Below are 19971 nucleotides of genomic sequence, written 5' to 3' on the forward strand. Positions count from 1 at the left end.
TTAGGGGTTGTGGCAGTGTCCCGGGGAGTTGAGCTCCAAGGTGTTGTCGTCACAATTTTATCGTTGCGGTTCTGGAATACCTGAGTTTAGTTTCGCCGACATCAAAAATCTCTTTTATGCAGTTGTTGGTGAGGTAACCTTGACGCCACCCAGTACTGTGGCGGGAGTTCGGGAGTATTGCCATAACTCGTATAATGGATGCTTTTCGAAGGTTGAGGTAAATGATTTCCGAAGGTTTCTTGGTTATGTGTTGAACGATGGATACAGCTGGATGTAGGATTTGCTAGTTTTGGGTGAGATATTATGCTTCTCCTGTATCCCCAACACCTGATTGCATAACCGGAAAATTTCGGGAGTTTATAAGTGGGAATTCAAGTAGCTCCTAGGATATCTTTCCGACAAATGTATGATATGAAATTGGGGTTCGACATCTAGTGGTCCGCCTATTCACGGTTGGTTTTACAGTGGTCTCGTTGTGTCTTAAAGAGTCCTTGGCTATGCCAACTCGGGGATGCTTCGTATGTCATGTGCACTGCCTTGTACATGATGGTGCTGTACGATCGAGCCCGTGTAGGCCCCACCACGAAAACTTTGGACGAAATCTCTATCATATGTTTGTTCTGGCTTATTTTGCAAGCCAATCCTTATTTTGTTTTGAGTTGTGGTATTCGAGTTGCTTCAGAGACAAATGTGGATTCCATCCCTTTTCTAAGCGGTGTTCTCATATTTCTCTATGAATACTAATCCTTCATGATAATCGAGATTGTCATGTTAATCCTTTTCAACCGGTGTGCTTCTCTTCAAGTGGATCCGATCATTTTAACATCGCAAGATCACCTCTCGGTTTTTCCCAACGTGTCTGTTTCATCCGTCCCCAAGTTGTCTTTGTTTTTCCCTCCCTCCCACCCTTTTTCTTCGAGGACTCGGAATTCTTAATCAAGTATCCTTTTATTCATATGAAGTCTCTCCATTCTTTTCCGTCAATATTCTTATCCGGCGATTCCCATGAATATTCTAATGGAGCTTCAAGCGCATCATTCTTCGTTTCTTTTATCTTCTCCGGTGGATCTAATTCAAGCCTTGGTGTTAATCATATCCCTTTTCCTCGTTTTAAATACCTTCTCATGCCAGTGCACCTTATTATCATCCACTTCTCGCTATTAAATTGTTCCGGAGTGTTCAAGATATCTCGAAGACTCGTGTTTCCACTCTGCTTTCGTTCAAGCTCTTTTGAGATTGGTTTCTTATTCTAGCCATTTAATTCAACCGGTGCAATCTCTCTTTTGAGCAATCATTTCAACGGTGTATCTTTTCAATGGGCCCTAACCCACAGGTCTTTTTCCAGGATCTTACCTGACTCTTCTTTTCCCAGATCTATCCTCAAATTTCTTTTCCATGTTTGACGTAAGTATGAATTATCATAAGTCAAATGCCTTTCTCCAAGATCCTTCAAATTCTTTTCATCGTTGGCTCAACCTTTCTATTCTTCATCACGGAGTGTCTCAACAATTCATGGTGGTCTTTATCATCGTCATTCTCTGCAGCTGAAGACCGAAGAAGATTTGCTCTCAATCCTATCCATTCTCTTCAAGATTCATGGTTCTAGCTTGTTTCCTTCCTCTCATAATTGTTTTCGATTGTGAGAATTCTTTTCACCCATCCGGACCAATTCAGGAGTCTTTTTAGTTCGATCATCCGGAGCCCATCACCTCAGAAGTATTCATTCTCAGCTTTCAGCTCTCTTTCTCTAAATCTTACTGGGGCATCATTCAAGTAGTCTCTAATCAGTTCATGATCTCTTCGTTTCACTGGTATCTAAATCCTCTCAAGCATCTTCGTTCATTTCATAATTCTTCCCGGTGTTTCTTTATCTTCTATTCGTTCATTTTCAATTCTTACGGTGGTTCGTTCAAGAGTTCTCTTTCTAGGTTTTCATATCAATTCATTCGTGCTTTCCATATGCTAATGGTGGTTCGTTGAAGTCTTTTCTCAAGTTTGCAGTATATCTATCTTAATCCTTTCTACGAGAATAAGTAGTATGTCAAATCCGTTGCTTGTCATCAATTTGAATTGGTGAAGGATAAGCATAATGTAATTCTTATTCTTGTTTCATCCATATGTTAATATTTTCTTCCGGAGTTTGTTCACGATGATTAAATTCTCGGTTTCACTTGATTCATCTTTTCTTTTCCAGAGTTCCAAGTTTCAACTTATCTCATCGCAGAGCTTCATCCAGTCATCGCAAGGTTTCACCTTGTGTTTTCAACTTCTATTTCTTTTCGTTATCCTTTTGTTACCGGAGTTCTTCATGGAGGTCCTACATGATGGTTCATCAAGGATTTATTTCCTTCTCGAAGTTCTCATCGGGATTCTTTTAAGGAGCTCAAGCATTCTTCTTCTTGTAATCCGAAGTGCAATTCTTCCTTCCGTACCATTGGAGGTGATATTACATCATTCTTGATAATTTGAGTTCATGTTTCATGAATCACATGTTGTTAAGAATGAGGTATTTTAAATCCATCAATCTCTTCTTTGGAATTACCTTGGGTTATATTTCACCTAAAGCCTTCCGTAAGGATGTTGCTATTTATGGTGCTTATAAACGATCCAAGTTCTTCATTTATCCTCACGGTGAAATAGCTTTCGCGTCTCCTTGTTGATATCAATCCAATTCTTTTCCCGTAAGTGGCAGGTCATCACCTCATAATTTGATTTGTATTCCATAAGACCATATCAAGCTTATCCTTTTCGTTGTTGGTTTTCCAACAACTCCGTTCAACCCTTCTCCTAAGGATACCTTTTCAAGCTCTTTTGTAGCAGAAGTTGGCATTTTCTTCTACATTCTTTTATCTCAATGATCTATCTTCTATTTCTCTCTTCCGGAGGCATTGCGATGTTGCTCTTTTCAACCCATCATTTTGTTTTGTCAAGATCATGCTTCTTTCTTTTGCTTATCCATTTAACCGGAGTGTCATGTCCTCTGCTCAAGTTCTTTTCATCTTATCAAGTCTTGTATCACTTTTCAACCGGAGTGCTGACCGAAGTTGTTCTTCCTTGTTCCTCTTTTCTAACGGAGTGCTTTCAACTTCATTTATCTCCATTGTATTCTTTTCTCGAAATGGCTTAACCTTTTCAAGGTTCTTTGGTTTCACTCGTTTGTCAAAGAAGCAACTTAGTTTTACCTCTTCTCTTTCAATTCCGTTTTCCCTCCGGTGCCATTCTAGATCTCGGGACGAGATCCTCTCGTAGTGGTGGAGTGTTGTAGCGCCCTGAGACCGATGTGCCAGTTGTCCTCCAGTTATTTCGTTGGTGTTGCCTTGCCATTTCTTGCGTGTCATGCATTGCATATCATGTCATCATGTGCATTTCATTTGCATACATGTTCGTCTCATGCATCCGAGCATTTTCCCCGTTATCCGTTTTGCAATCCAGCGCTCCTATGTCACCCGGTGTCCCTTTTCTACCTCTTTTCGTGTGCGGGTGTTAAACGTTTTTGGATTGGACTGAGACTTGTCTTGTGGCCTTGGTTTACCACCGGTAGACCGCCTGTCAAGTTTCGTGCCATTTGGACTTCGTTTGATACTCCAACGGTTAACCAAGGGACCGAAAAGGCCTCGTGTGTGTTGCAGCCCAACACCCTTCCAAAGTGGCCCAAAACCCACTTAAACCCCTTCCATCCTCTCGGTCGTTCGATCACGATCGCGTGGCCGAAAACCGCACCTCATTTGGACTCTGCTAGCTCCCTCTACCTATAAATATGTGATCCCCTTCAAATTCTCGCGCAGATGAAACCCTAATCTCCTCCTCTGCGCGCCACCGGACATGTCCACTCCACCGCCGGACGCGTCCACCCCGCCGCCACATCACTCCGACCAATCGGAGCGCGCCACCTCAGCAGCATTGCCGTCCCGCGCCAATCAAGGCATGACACCTGTCCACCGCCGACCTTCTCTCTCCTCCCCGCCACCGCGGCCCGCGGAGCCCATCCGGGGCCCATGCGGGCCCGAAGCTGCGTCGCCTTTCGCCCACGAGTATCCGCGTCCGCCGCCATGCGCCTCTGGCCGGAGACGCCGCTCGACGGCCACCGCGCCCGCGCGCCACCCTTCGCCGGAGTTCTCCGCCACCGCCTGCAACCTCGCTAGAGCACCGTGCTCTCGTGTCCTCGCCGCCCGAGCTCCTTGCCGTCCCCATGGCGCCGCCGCCCTCTTGCTCGTCGCTGGACGGGCCGGACCTCACCGGATCTGCCGCCTGTCATCGGTCTCGGCTTCCCCGCCGTCCTCGAGCGTCATTGCCGGAGCTCCATGGTGCGCCGCCGCCGCCCTGTCTCTCGCTCCCGATCGGGTCGGGAGGAGGACGAGGAATTAGCCCCGTGGACCCGCACCGCGACCAGCCCACCTCCAGCCTCGGCCCGCGCCGCCTCTCCGCTGAACTGGGCCAGACCCAAGGTGAGCGCCAGCTATCATCCGCCCCCATGCGATTTTACTATTTGACGATCACTGAAAAACTGCTAAGTCCCCAGATCTGCTACTTTTTCAGACTTATTCATCGCATCGTAACTCTGCATCTGTAGCACTGATTTGTGCGTGTAGCATATCAAAATGTTCGCCTCGACGAGTACATCATTTCATCTCATTGCATCATTTTTATTTGAGCTCATCTTGATGCCCGAAATGTTGTTGGAAGAGGGCTATGTGTGTAATTTGTCAGATCTGTTTCAACAAATAGCTATTTGTCATTTTTGCCATGATTAATGTGTGCATGATATGCTCCTGAGCTCTACATATGTTTTGTTATATGCCATGCCATCTTTACAGGGGTGCTTGCCATGTATTTGTGTGCTCTTTGTGGTGACTAGCACAAGCTTGCAAAGTAGCTAATCGGTAATGCTGATTTCAGGGACTTAGAATTTCACCAAGTCCTTGTCCTGATTTTGTTGTTATGCCATATGTTCATGTTGTTTCCTAGTGATCCGTGCCTCTTTTGTGGATGATCAGTAAGGATGTTTTGTTAATATTGTGGTGCTATATCCATCCATGTCTTTTTTGCAATTATGGAGCACCCTAGCTTGAGTCAATCGAGCTCTACTTTTGCTATAAAATGATCCTGGCAGATTGTTGACATGTTTAGCGATTTTGCCGAGGATGTTGCTATTGATCCGTGCATGCTATGTTGTTGTTCTTGACATGTCTAGCTTCTATGCCATGTCTTCTTGATGGTTGTATGCTTAGTTTGTCATGCGATGCTCTATAGTGAGTGCATCGAGCTCGTAAACATGCCTACTCGTTAACTGATTTGCATGCTCCAGTTTTTCACCAAGTTTGAGATCTGTTTATGTCTTTGCCATGTTCCCATGCTTGCAATTGTATTTTCTGATCCCTTTTGGCTCAAGGTCACTAAGGGACTTTTGTTACGTCCTTTGAGTAGCTTCATGCCATGCCTTGATTTTCCATTTCAAATTCCTGTAGCTTCTAGTTTTCATGCTCCAAAGTGTGCTTCCTAATGATAAATCCCAGACTAGTGTTAATTTCACTAAGTCTGAAACCTGTTATCGTTTGCCCTTTTACCATGCTTGTTTGAACATGTTAATGGATGAATTAGCCGTAGCTCAGTGTTCATCTTTTGTCAAGCATTATGAGTGGATCCCAGCCATGTATTTTGTTGTCATGTTTGAGTGCTGTAGCATATTTATCTTGTTGCATTTATATGGTTACTTGCTGTTTATCGCAGACCGGTGCCATATTTGTTTTGCTTGCCATTTCCAAACCGTGCATCCGATTCCGGTGATCTTTATATCGATTTCAACCGAAATCATCTCACCTTTCCAGTGGCACTCTTGGATTTCTAATTTGAGGCCAGGTTAAATCATTCCTTTCCAAATCATGCATATGCATCACATACCGCATCCCGCATATCATACCATGTTCATGTGTTGGTTGTTTACTATGTTGTGTGCTTCTTTCCGGTGTTGCTTCTTCGGGTTGGTTCCGATGACGTCGTTTTTGTGAGGATCCGTTCGACTACGTCCGTTTGTCTTCTTCATGGACTCGTTCTTCTTCCTTGCGGGATTTCAGGCAAGATGACCATACCCTCGAAATCACTTCTATCTTTGCTTGCTAGTTGCTCGCTCTTTTGCTATGCCTATGCTACGATACCTACCACTTGCTTATCATGCCTCCCATATTATTGAACCAAGCCTCTAACCCACCTTGTCCTAGCAAACCGTTGTTTGTCTATGTTACCGCTTTGCTCAGCCCCTCTTATAGCGTTGTTAGTTGCAGGTGAAGATTGAAGTTTGTTCCTTGTTGGAACATGGAGATGTTGTTCCTCGTTGGAACATGTTTACATGTTCGGATATCACAATACCTCTTATTTAATTAATGCATCTATATACTTGGTAAAGGGTGGAAGGCTCGGCATTATGCCTGGTGTTTTGTTCCACTCTTGCCGCCCTAGTTTCCGTCATATCGGTGTTATGTTCCCGGATTTTGCGTTCCTTACGCGGTTGGGTTATAATGGGAACCCCTAGACAGTTTGCTTTGAATAAAACTCCTCTAGCAAGGCCCAACCTTGGTTTTACCATTCGCCACCTAGCCTTTTTTCCCTTGGGTTAGGCTAGCCCAACGGTCATCTTTTTTTTAACCCCCCCCCCCGGGCCAGTGCTTGTCTAAGTGTTGGTCTGAAACAGAGCCACTTGTGGCGCCACCTCGAGGAAACTTGAGGGCTGGTTTTAGCTGTACGTAGTGTTCATCCGGTGTTGCCCTGAGAACAAGATATGTGCAGCTCCCATCAGGATGTCGGCGCATCGGGTGGTCTTGCTGGACTTGTTTTACCATTGTTGAGGATGTCTTGTAACCGGGATTCCGAGTCTGATCGGGTCTTCCCGCTAGAAGGAATATCCTTCGTTGACCGTGATAGCTTGTGATGGGCTAAGTTGGGACACCCCTGCAGGGTTATGAACTTTCGAAGGCCGTGCCCGTGGTTATGGGCAGATGGGAATTTGTTAATGTCCGGTTGTAGAAAACCTGAAGTTGACCTTAATTAAAATACACCAACCGCGTGTGTAACCGTGATGGTCTCTTTTCGGCGGAGTCCGGGAAGTGAACACGGTGTTGGAGTTATGCTTGACATAGGTTGTTCTAGGATCACTTCTTGATCATGGTTTCTCAAACGTGCTTGGCCTTCTCTTCTCGCTCTCATTTGCGTATATGTTAGCCACCAAATATGCTAGTCGCTTGCTGCAGCTCCACCTCATACCTTTACCTTACCCTTAAGCTTAAATAGTCTTGATCGCGAGGGTGTGAGATTGCTGAGTCCCCGTGACTCACAGATACTTCCAAAACCAGCTTGCAGGTGCTGTTGAACCGAGCAGGTGACGCAACCAAGCTTAGGGAGGAGCTCGTTGAAGATCTTATCCTTTGTGTTGTTTTGTTCTAGTTGATCAGTAGTGGAGCCCAGTTGGGGTCGACCGGGGATCTGTGTAGCTTTTGGGGTAGTCTTCTTTTATTTTGGTTCCGTAGCCGGACCTTGTTTGTATTTGGATGATGTAATGCTTTATTCATGTATTGTGTGAAGTGGAAATTGTAAGCCAACTATGTATCTGTGTCCCTTATGTATTACATGGGTTGTGTGAAGATTACCTCACTTGCGACATTGCTTTCAATGCGGTTATGCCTCTAAGTCGTGCTTCGACACGTGGGAGATATAGCCGCATCGAGGGCGTTACACCGGGACACTGCCACAACCCCTAAATGTCAGGAGGCACCAAGAATAATGTTCTCGTCACAAAACCATCGGAATCTTTCCAAGATACCCATGTGATCCTAAAAAAAATTAGTGAAATTTGAGGAGAGAAGAGTCAAAACTCTACGTCAGGAGGCCTCACCATAGCGACGAAGGGACTGGGGAGTAAAAAGAGTCCTACTCTCCGATATATATAATCCTAAGACTCAAAACATTTTCTTCTAGACTCAACAACGTCAGTGATTCGATCAAGCAGGGGCTCCTAAGTTGGGGAAGGCTCTGATTACCAACTTCTAACAATCACGATGCGGCTATATCTCCCACGTGTCGGAGCACGACTTAGAGGCATAACCGCATGGTAGGCATGTCGCAAGAGGGGTAATCTTTACACATCCCATGTACTGAATAAGAAAGGGATAAAGAGTCGGCTCACAATCGCCACTTCACACAATACATAAATATAGCATACATCATCCAGGATACAATCAAGGTCCAACTACGGAACCAAAATAAAGAAAGACAACCCCAAATGATAGATCCCCGATCGCCCCAACTGGGCTCCTCTACTGATCATCCGGAAAAGAAACATAGTAACGGCCCGAATCCTCGTCAAACTCCCACTTGAGTTCGGTAGCGTCCCCTGTACTGGCATCATCGGCACCTGCATCTGTTTGGAAGTATCTCTGAGTCACGGGGACTAAGCATTCTCACACCCTCGCGATCAAAACTATTTAAGCTTAAAGGTAGGAAAGGTAGTGAGGTGGAGCTGCAGCAAGCACTAGCATATATGGTGGCTAACTTACGCAAAAGAGAGCGAGAAGAGAAGCAAAGCACGGTCGAGAAGCTAATAATGATCAAGAAGTGATCGTGAGGCTACTTATGTTCAAGCATAACACGATACCGTGTTCTCTTCCCGGACTCCGCCGAAAAGAGACCATCACGGCTACACACGCGGTCGATTCATTTTAATTAGATTAAGTGTCAAGTTCTCTACAACCGGACATTAACAAATTCCCATCTGCCCATAACCGCGGGCACGGCTTCCGAAAGTTCAAAACCTTGCAGGGGTGTTGAGGGAGTCCTGGATTAGGGGGTCTCCAGACGGCCGGACTATATCCTTTGGTCGGACTGTTGGACTATGAAGATACAAGATTGAAGACTTCGTCCCGTGTCCGGATGGGACTCTTCTTGGTGTGGAAGGTAAGCTAGGCAATACGGATATGTAGATCTCCTCCCTTGTGAACGACTCTGTGTAACCCTAGCCCCCTCCGGTGTCTACATAAACCAGAGGGTTTAGTCCATAGGACACATACGATCATACCATAGGCTAGCTTCTAGGGTTTAGCCTCTACGATCTCGTGGTAGATCAACTCTTGTAATACTCATATCATCAAGAACAATCAAGCAGGACGTAGGGTATTACCTCCATCAAGAGGGCCCGAACCTGGGTAAACATCGTGTCCCCTGCCTCCTGTTACCATCCGCCTTAGATGCACAGTTCGGGACCCCCTACCCGAGATCCGCCGGTTTTGACACCGACATTGGTGCTTTCATTGAGAGTTACACTGTGTCGTCGCCATAAGGCTTGATGGCTCCTTAGATCATCGGTAGCGATGCGGTCCAGGGTGAGGTTTTCCTCCCCGGACAGATCTTTGTATTCTGCGGCTTCGCACTACGGGCCAATTCGCTTGGCCATCTGGAGCAGATTGAGAGCTACGCCCCTGGCCATCAGGTCAGATTCGGAAACTGAAACTACACTGCCGACATCCGCGGAGACTTGATCTTCGACAGATTCGAGCCCGTGTCAGGTGCGCCGCACAGTCACGACGAGCACGACGTAACTCTGCCGTCGGACAGTGTTCGGGAGATCGCATCTGCAACTACTTCGACCTTCAATCCGGAGCAAATTGCGCCATCCAAGGATGGAGGGATAGACCCCGCCATGGAGGTCGCACTCTCAGTGGCGATGGAGCCGGATACTGACTTCACCCCTTACGAGAGCCGTGTCGCCAAACCACTGGATTCGTCTCCGGCCACGGACTCTGAGCCGCCTGCATCCGTGCCCATCGAATCCGACTGGGCGCCGATCATGGGTTCACCTCCGTGGATATCTTTCAGCACATCGCCTTTCGGCGATGTGCTAAATTCATTAAAGTCTCTCTCCTTGTCAGGAGAACCTTGGCCGAACTATGTCCGGCTAGAATGGGATACGGACGACGAAGAAATTCGCTGCCCGCCCACCACCCACTTAGTAGCCATTGTCGACGACTTAACCGACATGCTCAACTTAGACTCCGAAGACATCAACGGCATGGACGAAGATGCAGGAGATGAACAGGAACCAGCGCCCACAGGGCGCCGGATAGCCACTTCATCACATGACATATACATGGTGGATACACCCAAAGAAGGCAATGGCGAAGAGACAGCGGAGGATGGCCCCTCCAAGAAGCAACCCAAGCACCGACGTCAGCGGTGCTGCTCTAAGTCCCGCCATAGCAAAAACAGCGATAACAACGCAAGAGAAAATAACACTCCAGTCGAGTCCAGAGGAAACGACGACCACATTGCCCCGGCGGCAGAGCACGATAAAGCTGCAAGCGGCGAACATAGTACGGATCCGACGTTCGAACATGGCGACACCGAGTATAAACCTCATCAAACCCCCTCTGGGGAGGAAAATAGTCCGGACGAAGATGCACACATCATCCTGGAAACGCACTTGGAGCAAGAGAACCTCCGCAGAAGGCTTATTGCCACAGTGAGGAGTCTGAAGAAGCAGAAGCAAAGGCTTAAGGCCGCACAAAATACACTCAACAGCAGGTGGAACAAAGTTCTCGACAACGAAGCAAAGTACGGTGGAAGTTGCCACACAAAGAGCTATCCAAAGCGCAAGTTGTTACCTGAATTCAACGACGAGGCCTTAGAGCCCACACAGCCAAAAAATGAAACGGTCAACCAGCCGGATCCACCACCTTGTGACCGCGATAGAGCGGATAACAAATACGCACATAAGTCAACACACGATGTACGTGAGGACTTGCGCCAAAAATCCGGTACGACCAGATCCATAAAATGGATCTAGGAAGCATGCTCCGGCACAAAATCAAAAGCAAATACCACAACCATCCGAACACCATGGTACATCCAAGTACAGGGGTGCCGCACACCCCCTATGTTTCACCGATGAGATGCTGGACCACGAAGTCCCAGAAGGATTCAAACCAGTGAACATAGAGGCGTATGACGGGACCACAGACCCTGGGGTCTAGATTGAGGACTTTATCCTCCATATCCATATGGCTCGCGGAGACGATCTCCATGCCATTAAATACTTGTCAGTCAAGCTTAAAGGACCAGCTCGGCACTGGCTGAAAAGCCTCCCCAAAAATTCAATTGGAAGTTGGGAGGAGCTCGAGGACGCTTTTCGGGCTAATTTTCAAGGAACCTACGTCCGACCTCCGGATGCAGACGATTTAAGTCATATAATTCAACAGTCCGGAGAGTCCGCCCGAAAGCTTTGGAATAGGTTTCTCACCAAGAAGAACCAAATTGTCGACTGTCCAGACGCCAAAGCCTTAGCAGCTTTCAAACACAGCGTCCGAGACGAATGGCTCGCCAGACACCTCAGCCAAGAAAAACCGAGAACAATGGCAGCTCTAACAAGTCTCATGACCCGCTTTTGCATGGGCGAAGACAGCTGGTTAGCCTGCAGTAGCACCAGCGACCCAAGCACATCCGAAGTCAGGGATGGCAATGGAAAACCATGACGCAATAAAAGCAAGCGTCGAAATAAAGAAGATAGCCCAGATAATACGACGGTAAATGCCGGATTCAGGGGCTCTCAACCAGGTCAGCGGAAAAAGCCTTTCAAAGGCAGCAGAGATGGACTGCCTGGCCTAAACAAGATTCTTGACAAACTATGTCAGATTCATGGCACCCCCAATAAACCTGCAAATCACACCCACAGAGAATGTTGGGTCTTCAAGCAGGCAGGTAAGCTCAACGCCGAACACAAGGGGGGAGACACCAAGCGAAGACGAGGACGAGCCTCGCCAGCAAAGCACTGGAGGACAGAAAAAATTCCCACCAGAGGTTAAAACAGTCAACATGATCCATGTGACGAAGAGGAGGAGCAAACATGCACTCTGAGACACACGCGCCATAGAGCCCGTCACCCCTAGGTTCAACCCCTGGTTGGCCTGCCCGATCACTTTTGATCGCAGGGATCACGCGACAAGCATCCGGCATGAAGGTTTGGCGGCCTTGGTGTTAGACCCAATAATAAACGGATACCATCTCACATGAGTCCTCATGGACGGCGGCAGTGGTCTAAATCTGATATATTAGGACACAGTCTGCAAAATGGGGATAGACCCGACAAAAATAAGCCACCGTACTACTACCTCCAAGGGAGTAATACCATGCCTAGAGGCCCGTTGCACGGGCTCTCTATTACTAGAGGTTGTATTCGGTTCTTCCGACAACTTCCGAAGCGAAAGGTTAACTTCCTGCATCGCTCCATTCCGAAGTGGCTATCAGGCACTACTCGGAAGAGCGGCTTTTGCTCGTTTTAATGCAATCCCGCATTATGCTTCTCTCAAGCTTAAGATGCCCAGTCCACGTGGCACCATCACAGTTAGCGGAAATAATGAGCGTGCTCTATGCGCGGAAGAATGTGCGGCGGCTTTAGCCGCCGAGCACTAGACAGCCTCACCAACCAGGAAAAATGACAGGTCATCAAGACCACGGACACGGTTAGACGAGTCCGGTGCACCACTACATATACATGAGATTGGTTTGATGATCAAACCCTCCTAGATGGTACCAGGGGCTTCCCGCATGTAATCAGGGCTAGTCCGGCTCAACTTGACTTATCTTGAATTTTAATGGTTTATTGATAATAACCAATTTTCTGGCACGGCAACTTTCACCTAAGTTCTTCTCTTTTACAGATGACAATCGTGCTACACCCATCCAGGACACGGCACAACGGAGACACAGGCGCAGACGTGCAGCAGGGACCCACTCAAAGGTTTCTTTTTAGATTAAGACCCTGTGTAAACCTTTTTTACTGTCTCTTGTTGTTCACATCCTCCGGATACTCAATACAACCGAGAAGGATGCCAACGTATTGGCATGTGGCCACGTCAGGATATTGCACGTACCTGGTCATCCGTGGTTTATTATTAAGGGCCTTGTTTAGCCCGGCATATGTTATAAAGACCGAATACCTTAGGGAGTGTTCGGCGTCGTGAGTTTGGCCTTATATGCATCAGCTCCGAATCATGTCTTTGGTCAAATGTTGGGTTTGCCCGGCTCCCACGTTTTGGTACCTTACATTCCACTATATCGGCTAAGGTAGCACTGGGAGAACTACTGCGATTGTGCCCTGGTTCATCCGGATGAGCACCTCAGTATAGAAAGCCGAAAACTGACTGTCATGATAAAGCGTGAGACTGGTTAGCCACTTGATGACTCAACGGAATCTTCGGGATTCCTCCGCATTAACGAAGAGCCGTTTCCCGGTCATGTACGTACGCGCCCCGTATTCGGACAAGCGCAGAAGTATCAGGGGCTATATAGTAGCCCCACCGTCAAACTCCTATGGCTAAGTGAAAGTGTTAAAGCAATATAGTCTGATTGCCTCGTTCACTGCGCTACCACCTCCTTAATGGACCAAGACGTTGGATCAAGTGTGAATACGCGTTTTTTGCGAACACCCCCGCATTATATGCGTGGGGGCGGAAGCCGACGATTGCAAACTTTCAGATTATATACATATCTACATAAACGGCCGCACAGGAGGCATCATAATACTTTCACGCAAAAGTATAAATATAGCCTTGATAGCTCAATAAAACATTGTTTTTACAATGGGAGTACATGTCACTAGAACATAATATTCTTTGAGCACTGAGCCTCTATCGAACGAGCACCTTCAAGAACTTAAAAGTAGTGCTCAGCAGCCACTCGGCCCACGGCCGAACCCTGTGTTGCAACAGTGGTGGCCTCCATCTCCGCCCAGTATGCCTTGACATGGGCAAAGGCCATCCGCGCACCCTCTATGCACGCCGACCTCTTCATAGCATCGATGTGCGGCACAGCACCAAGGAATTGTTGCACTAAACTAAAGTAACTATTCGGCCTTGGCCCTCCCGGCCACAGATGATCCACAACAGACCTCATGGCAAGTCCGGACAACCTATGGAGCTTGGCCCACTCAGCCATTTGCTCATTCAACAGCAGCGGACACACTGGAGCATGGAACTGTGAACAGAACAGCTTTTCCACTTCGCGATCTTTTTGATCCTTGAAGTACTCGGCCGCATCAGCAGCGCTTGCCGCCAAATCCACATAGGCATCCGCAGAACTCCATAGTTGATCAAGAGGTGCATACTTCGGATCTCCGAACTTAGTCCGCAACAAAAAGGGCTTCCTAGCTACGATATCTCCAGCTTGATGCAGCTCCTCCTTCGCCGCTCGTATTTTGGAATGGGCTTCCTTGGATGCTACCATGGCCTTCTCCAGGTCCGTCGCCTTCGCACGGTTTTCTTCTTCAAGAAGCTGGTAATGGTCGGCGGCATCTTTCAACTCAACGGCCATCTTGGCCATTCTTTCCTTGCTCTGGCAATGTGCGGCATGTTCGGCCGTCAGCTCTTCGATCGCCTTTAGAGCGGCCGCATCGCTATTTCTGGCTTGCTCCTTGGCTTGGGCAAGTTCCGCCCGAAGGGTCTCCACGGTGGCAGCTCCATCTGCAGTCACAACATATTAAAGATACTGGCATCATGCTCCTCTTACTATGTGTTGATCACCGGAGAAATCTCTTACCCTGTGCCTCGTCAAGCCGCTTGTTGACAAGCACGATGTCGGCATCGGCCGCATCAAGTTGCCGCTTTAGCTCAGCAAACCCATCAGTCCGGCTAGCCACCGGAGCTTCAGCCACCTGCACATAAAGGCGGTCTGGTCATTACCTGGGACTATGATCCTCTGTTTTCCATTGTTTTCGACGACAACCAGAGTCTCAGGGGCTACTATCTACATAGGGCACACCTAACGTGTGCGGTACTGTCAAAAACATAAACTATTTCACGTACCTCAAAGCCTTTCAGCAGACTCATAAAAGCTTCATGCAATCCACTTTCAGCGGATGAAATCCTTTCAATTACCATACCCATTAGCATACAATGCGCTTCTGAGATGGCCGCTTGCTCCAGAAGATCCTTCAGTGCGTCCGACCGCACACTGTACAGTTCCGGACGCTTTCTGTCGCTCTCTTTAGGACCCGAATACTGAGGACTCCGGGTGGCCAAGGGATTACCCCCTGGCCTTGGCAGATCAGGAGAAACCCTCCGCGACGACACTTCAGGGTCACCCGCCTCATGAGGCAGGGTGGCAGGGGGAGGTGTTTCGCTCTCCATCATCTCCGGAAGAAGATCCCCCGAAGACAAACTCTGTCGAGAAGGGCTACGATCCGAACTACAAGATATAAGCTTCGGTTATTGTCTTCAGAAGTAAGGTAGGATATTTTCACTACAAAGTACTTTTTGATTATTTACAGCTCGGTAGAGGGTTGATTCCCTTGTGGACAATGTGCAGCAAGGGTACCCCAGGTAGGATCCTCTGGCGAAGATTTCTTCCCCCGTTTGTAAACCTCTGTTTCCGGATCTTCAGAGGTAGTCCTCTTCCTTCCTCGGGGAGAGGGAATGTTAGATTCTTCTCCTTGGTTATCCTCCTTCGCTGAGGCGCTCGTTCCCCCGGTTGGGACGAGTAGTGAGTGAGGCTCGCTTCCAGACTCTTTATTCCCCCCTTCATCTTCCTTCGGGGGCACCTGATAAGGCGTCGGCTCCAGCATTCTGTCTAGTACTGGATTTGCCAAGCCCTCGGGAAGGGGGGCGGACACCTGATCATCTTTGCCTTTGTTATCCAATCCTGGTCAAAGAGCGACTTTTCAGCATGATGTTGTGATAAATAAGAGAAACAGTGTGTTCGGCCATGGGATTACTTACTTGGGTATCCGGGCGATTACAGCTTAGACCCGCGTCCTCGGTGGTGTCCGGACACTTTATTTGTGGTCCGAAGAACAACTTGTACATCTCCTCGAGTGTCATGCCGAGGAAGTGTTGAATGATTCGCGGTCCCTCCGGGTTGAACTCCCACAAACAAAGAGGTCTACGTTTCCAAGGCGGGACCTGGCGAACTAGCATGACCTGCATCACTGTGACCAGGTTGACGTCTCTCTCAATAAGATCTCGGATGCGACTTTGCAATATCGGCACATCCTTTACTGGACCCCGGTTTAGCCCCTCACTGATCCATGATGTCCATTGTGGTGGGGGGCCTGAGCAAAAGGCAGGGGCAGCTTCCCACTTGGCACTCCGGGGAGCTGTGATATAAAAACACTCCCGCTACCACAAACTAGACACCTCTGGGAAGGAACCCTCTGGACATGGAGCATCAACGCTTTTGCTTATTACGGCACCTCCGCACTCTGCGCGCCGCCCCTCGATCATCTTCGGCTTCACATTGAAGGTCTTGAGCCACAGGCCGAAGTGAGGGGTAATGCGAAGGAAGGCCTCACATACGACGATAAACGACGAGATGTGAAGGAGGGAATCCGGGGCCAGATCATGGAAATCCAGCCCATAATAGAACATGAGCCCCCTAACAAAGGGGTCCAGAGCGAGGCCTAGTCCTCGGAGGAAGTGAGAGATGAACACAACACTCTCATTGGGTTCGGGAGTGGGGATGGCCTGTCCTCAGGCGGGCAGCCTGTGCGAGATTTCGGCAGTCAGATATCTGGCTTCTCTTAGCTTCTTGATGTCCTCCTCTGTGACAGAGGAAGGCATCCACTGACCTTGGAGGTTGGATCCGGACATGGTTGAAGGTCCGAAGCACCTGACCTGAGGCTAGCGTGTTGGAACTCGAGGTGGGGGAAGGATTCTATTGAGCACGAGAGGAAAAAGTGACAGGTCTTGGCCTCTTTATAAAAAGGGTGAATGTCAAGCGTCCTCCTCGGGCCGTCTTGGACTCGCCTAAAATCGAGGAGTCATACCAACGGGCACGAGTGGGTTACCCACGTCCGTATTGATGAGAATCCCGTAATAAGGGGGACACGATCTCTGCTTCAACAAGACATGTCGAGAAAACCGCCTCGCGATATGTGCAGTGCTGGTTGAGAAAAACGGTTCGAATAATGACCGGGCCATGACGTAACGTCGTGCTGTCAAAACGCGTCAGCAGATTAGATTTGTGGAAATATTATTCTCTCTACGGTGGTAGGTGGAAATTATTTTGCAGGGCCGGACACTATCCTTGTGTTCAAAATCTTCCATGGAGTATTTGGAGGAGGAACCCGCCATGCAATGCCGAAGACAATACTGCACGCCGGACTCATCGTCATTGAAGCCTAGTTCAGGGGCTACTGAGGGAGTCCTGGATTAGGGGGTCTCCGGACAGCCGGACTATATCCTTTGGCCGGACTGTTGGACTATGAAGATACAAGATTGAAGACTTCGTCCCGTGTCCGGATAGGACTCTCCTTGGCGTGGAAGGCAAGATAGGCAATACGGATATGTAGATCTCCTCCCTTGTAACCGACTCTGTGTAACCCTAGCCCCCTCCGGTCTAGATATAAACCGGAGGGTTTAGTCCGTAGGACACATACAATCATACCATAGGCTAGCTTCTAGGGTTTAGCCTCTACGATCTCGTGGTAGATCAACTCTTGTAATACTCATATCATCAAGAACAATCAAGCAGGACGTAGGGTATTACCTCCATCAAGAGGGCCCGAACCTGGGTAAACATCGTGTCCCCTGCCTCATGTTACCATCCGCCTTAGACGCACAGTTCGGGACCCCCTACCCGAGATCGGCCGGTTTGACACCGACAGGTGTCCCAACTTAGCCCATCACAAGATCTCACGGTCAACGAAGGATATTCCTTCTCCCGGGAAGACCCGATCAGTCTCAGAATCCCGGTTACAAGACATTTCGACAATGGTAAAACAAGACCAGCAAAGCCACCCGATGTGCCGACAAATCCCGATAGGAGTCGCACGTATCTAGTTCTTAGGGCAACACCGGATGAGACAGGCTACGAGTAAAACCAACCCTCGAGTTTCCCCGACATGGCCCCGCAGGCGGCTAGGTTCGGACCAACACTCAGAGGAGCACTGGACCGAGGGGGTTTAAAATAAAGATGACCCTTGAGTCTGCAGAACCCAAGGGAAAGGTATATGGTGGTAGGTAGGAAAATGGTAAAACCAAGGTTGGGCCTTGCTGGAGGAGTTTTATTCAAGGCAAACTGTCAAGGGGTTCCCATAACACCCAACCGCGTAAGGAACGCAAAATCAAGGAACATAACACCGGTATGACGGAAACTAGGGCGGCAAGAGTGGAACAAAACACCAGGCATAAGGCCGAGCCTTCCACCCTTTACCAAGTATATAGATGCATTAAAGTAAACAGTATATAATAATGATACCCCAACAATATCCATGTTCCAAACATGGAACAAACTCCAACTTCACCTGCAACTAGCAACGCTATAAGAGGGGCTGAGCAAAGCGGTAACATAGCCAAACAACGGTTTTCTAGGAAAGGTGGGTTAGAGGCTTGACATGGCAATATGGGAGGCATGATAAAGCAAGTGGTAGGTATCACGGCATAGCAATAGAGCGAACAACTAGCAAGCAAAGATAGAAGTGATCTCGAGGGTATGGTCATCTTGCTTGCAAAATTCTCAGAGTTGACGAAAGCTTGATCCTCGTTAGCATACGCAACGGGTTCCTCGATGACGTACTCGTCTCCCGGCTCTACTCAAAGCAAGAACACAAGCAAATGACCCGCAATCAATCATGGTGCAATGCACAATCAACATGATGCAAAACATGACATGACATGCAGGATGTGATATGCAATGCATATGCGTGCTCCGAAGGGAAAGATTGAACAAGGCATCAACTTGGCAAACCAAGTGCTCCGCTGGAAAGATGAGTTGATTTCGGTCGAAATCGATATAAAGATCACCGGAATCGGATGCACGGTTTGCAAATGGCAATCAAAACAAGAATGGCACAATTCTGCGATTAACGGCACGATGCCATCTAGAATGCAAAAAGAAACTAAGCTACTACACTCCAACATAGCAACAAAGCACATGGCAGTGATCTACTCAAGATGCTTGACAAAATATGAACACTGAGCTACGGCTAAAACACACTATAACAGGTTCAAACAAGCATGGCAAAAGTGCAAAAGATATCAGCTTCACAGACTTGGTGAAAATACTAACATGCCAGAAATTAACATCAGGAAGCAATGTTTAGAGCAAGCAAACAACATGCTACAGGAATAGATCATAGCAAACAAAGGCATGGAATGAATCTACTCAAAGCCTAGAACAAAAATCCCTTACTGACCATGAGCCAAAAAGGCACAGAAGATATGATGGCACCCATGTAAACATAGCAAGTTTCATTAACAGATTTAGACTTAGTAGAAAACTGAACATGGCATAAATAGAGTTATGAAGGCCTCTTTACGAGCTCGATTCACTCACCACAAGGCATTGCATGACAAGATAAGCATAGCATCAGCAAGATGGCATGTGTATGAAGCTAACCAAGGCAAGAGCAAGTTCATAGCATGCATGGATCAACTACAAAAACCCTGGCAAAATTGATTAACATGTAAACAATCTGCCAGGAACATTTTATAGCAAAAGTGGAGCAAGATTGAGACATGCTAGGGCACTCCATAATTGCAAACATGGGCATGGATGGATAGAGCATAACCATATGTCCAAATCATCCTTACTGAAATAACTCAAAACAAGCATGGATCTCACTGTAGCATCATGGTTACATGGCATAAAAATAACAGCAGACCAATGACTTAGCAAAATCCTAAGTCCCTGAAATCAGCAATATCACGAAGGCTACTTTGCATGCTTGTGCTAGTCACCACATTGATCACAAAAATACATGGCAAACGCCCCTGTAAATATGGCATGTCATAGATCAAAATACATATAGAGCTCATGACCATATGATGCACACAACAAATGTGACAAATATGACAAATCCTCATAATCTGCCAAGTAACAGGAGCTAACATTTTATAGCACTCTTGCATCAATTATTTGGGCATCCAGATGAACTCAAACAAGCATGTCATAATGGAACAAAATCAAGAGCACATCATGATGAACATTTTGATATAGTAT

Source organism: Triticum urartu, chromosome 5 (genome assembly GCF_003073215.2).
Source record: "Triticum urartu cultivar G1812 chromosome 5, Tu2.1, whole genome shotgun sequence".
NCBI lineage: Eukaryota > Viridiplantae > Streptophyta > Magnoliopsida > Poales > Poaceae > Triticum > Triticum urartu.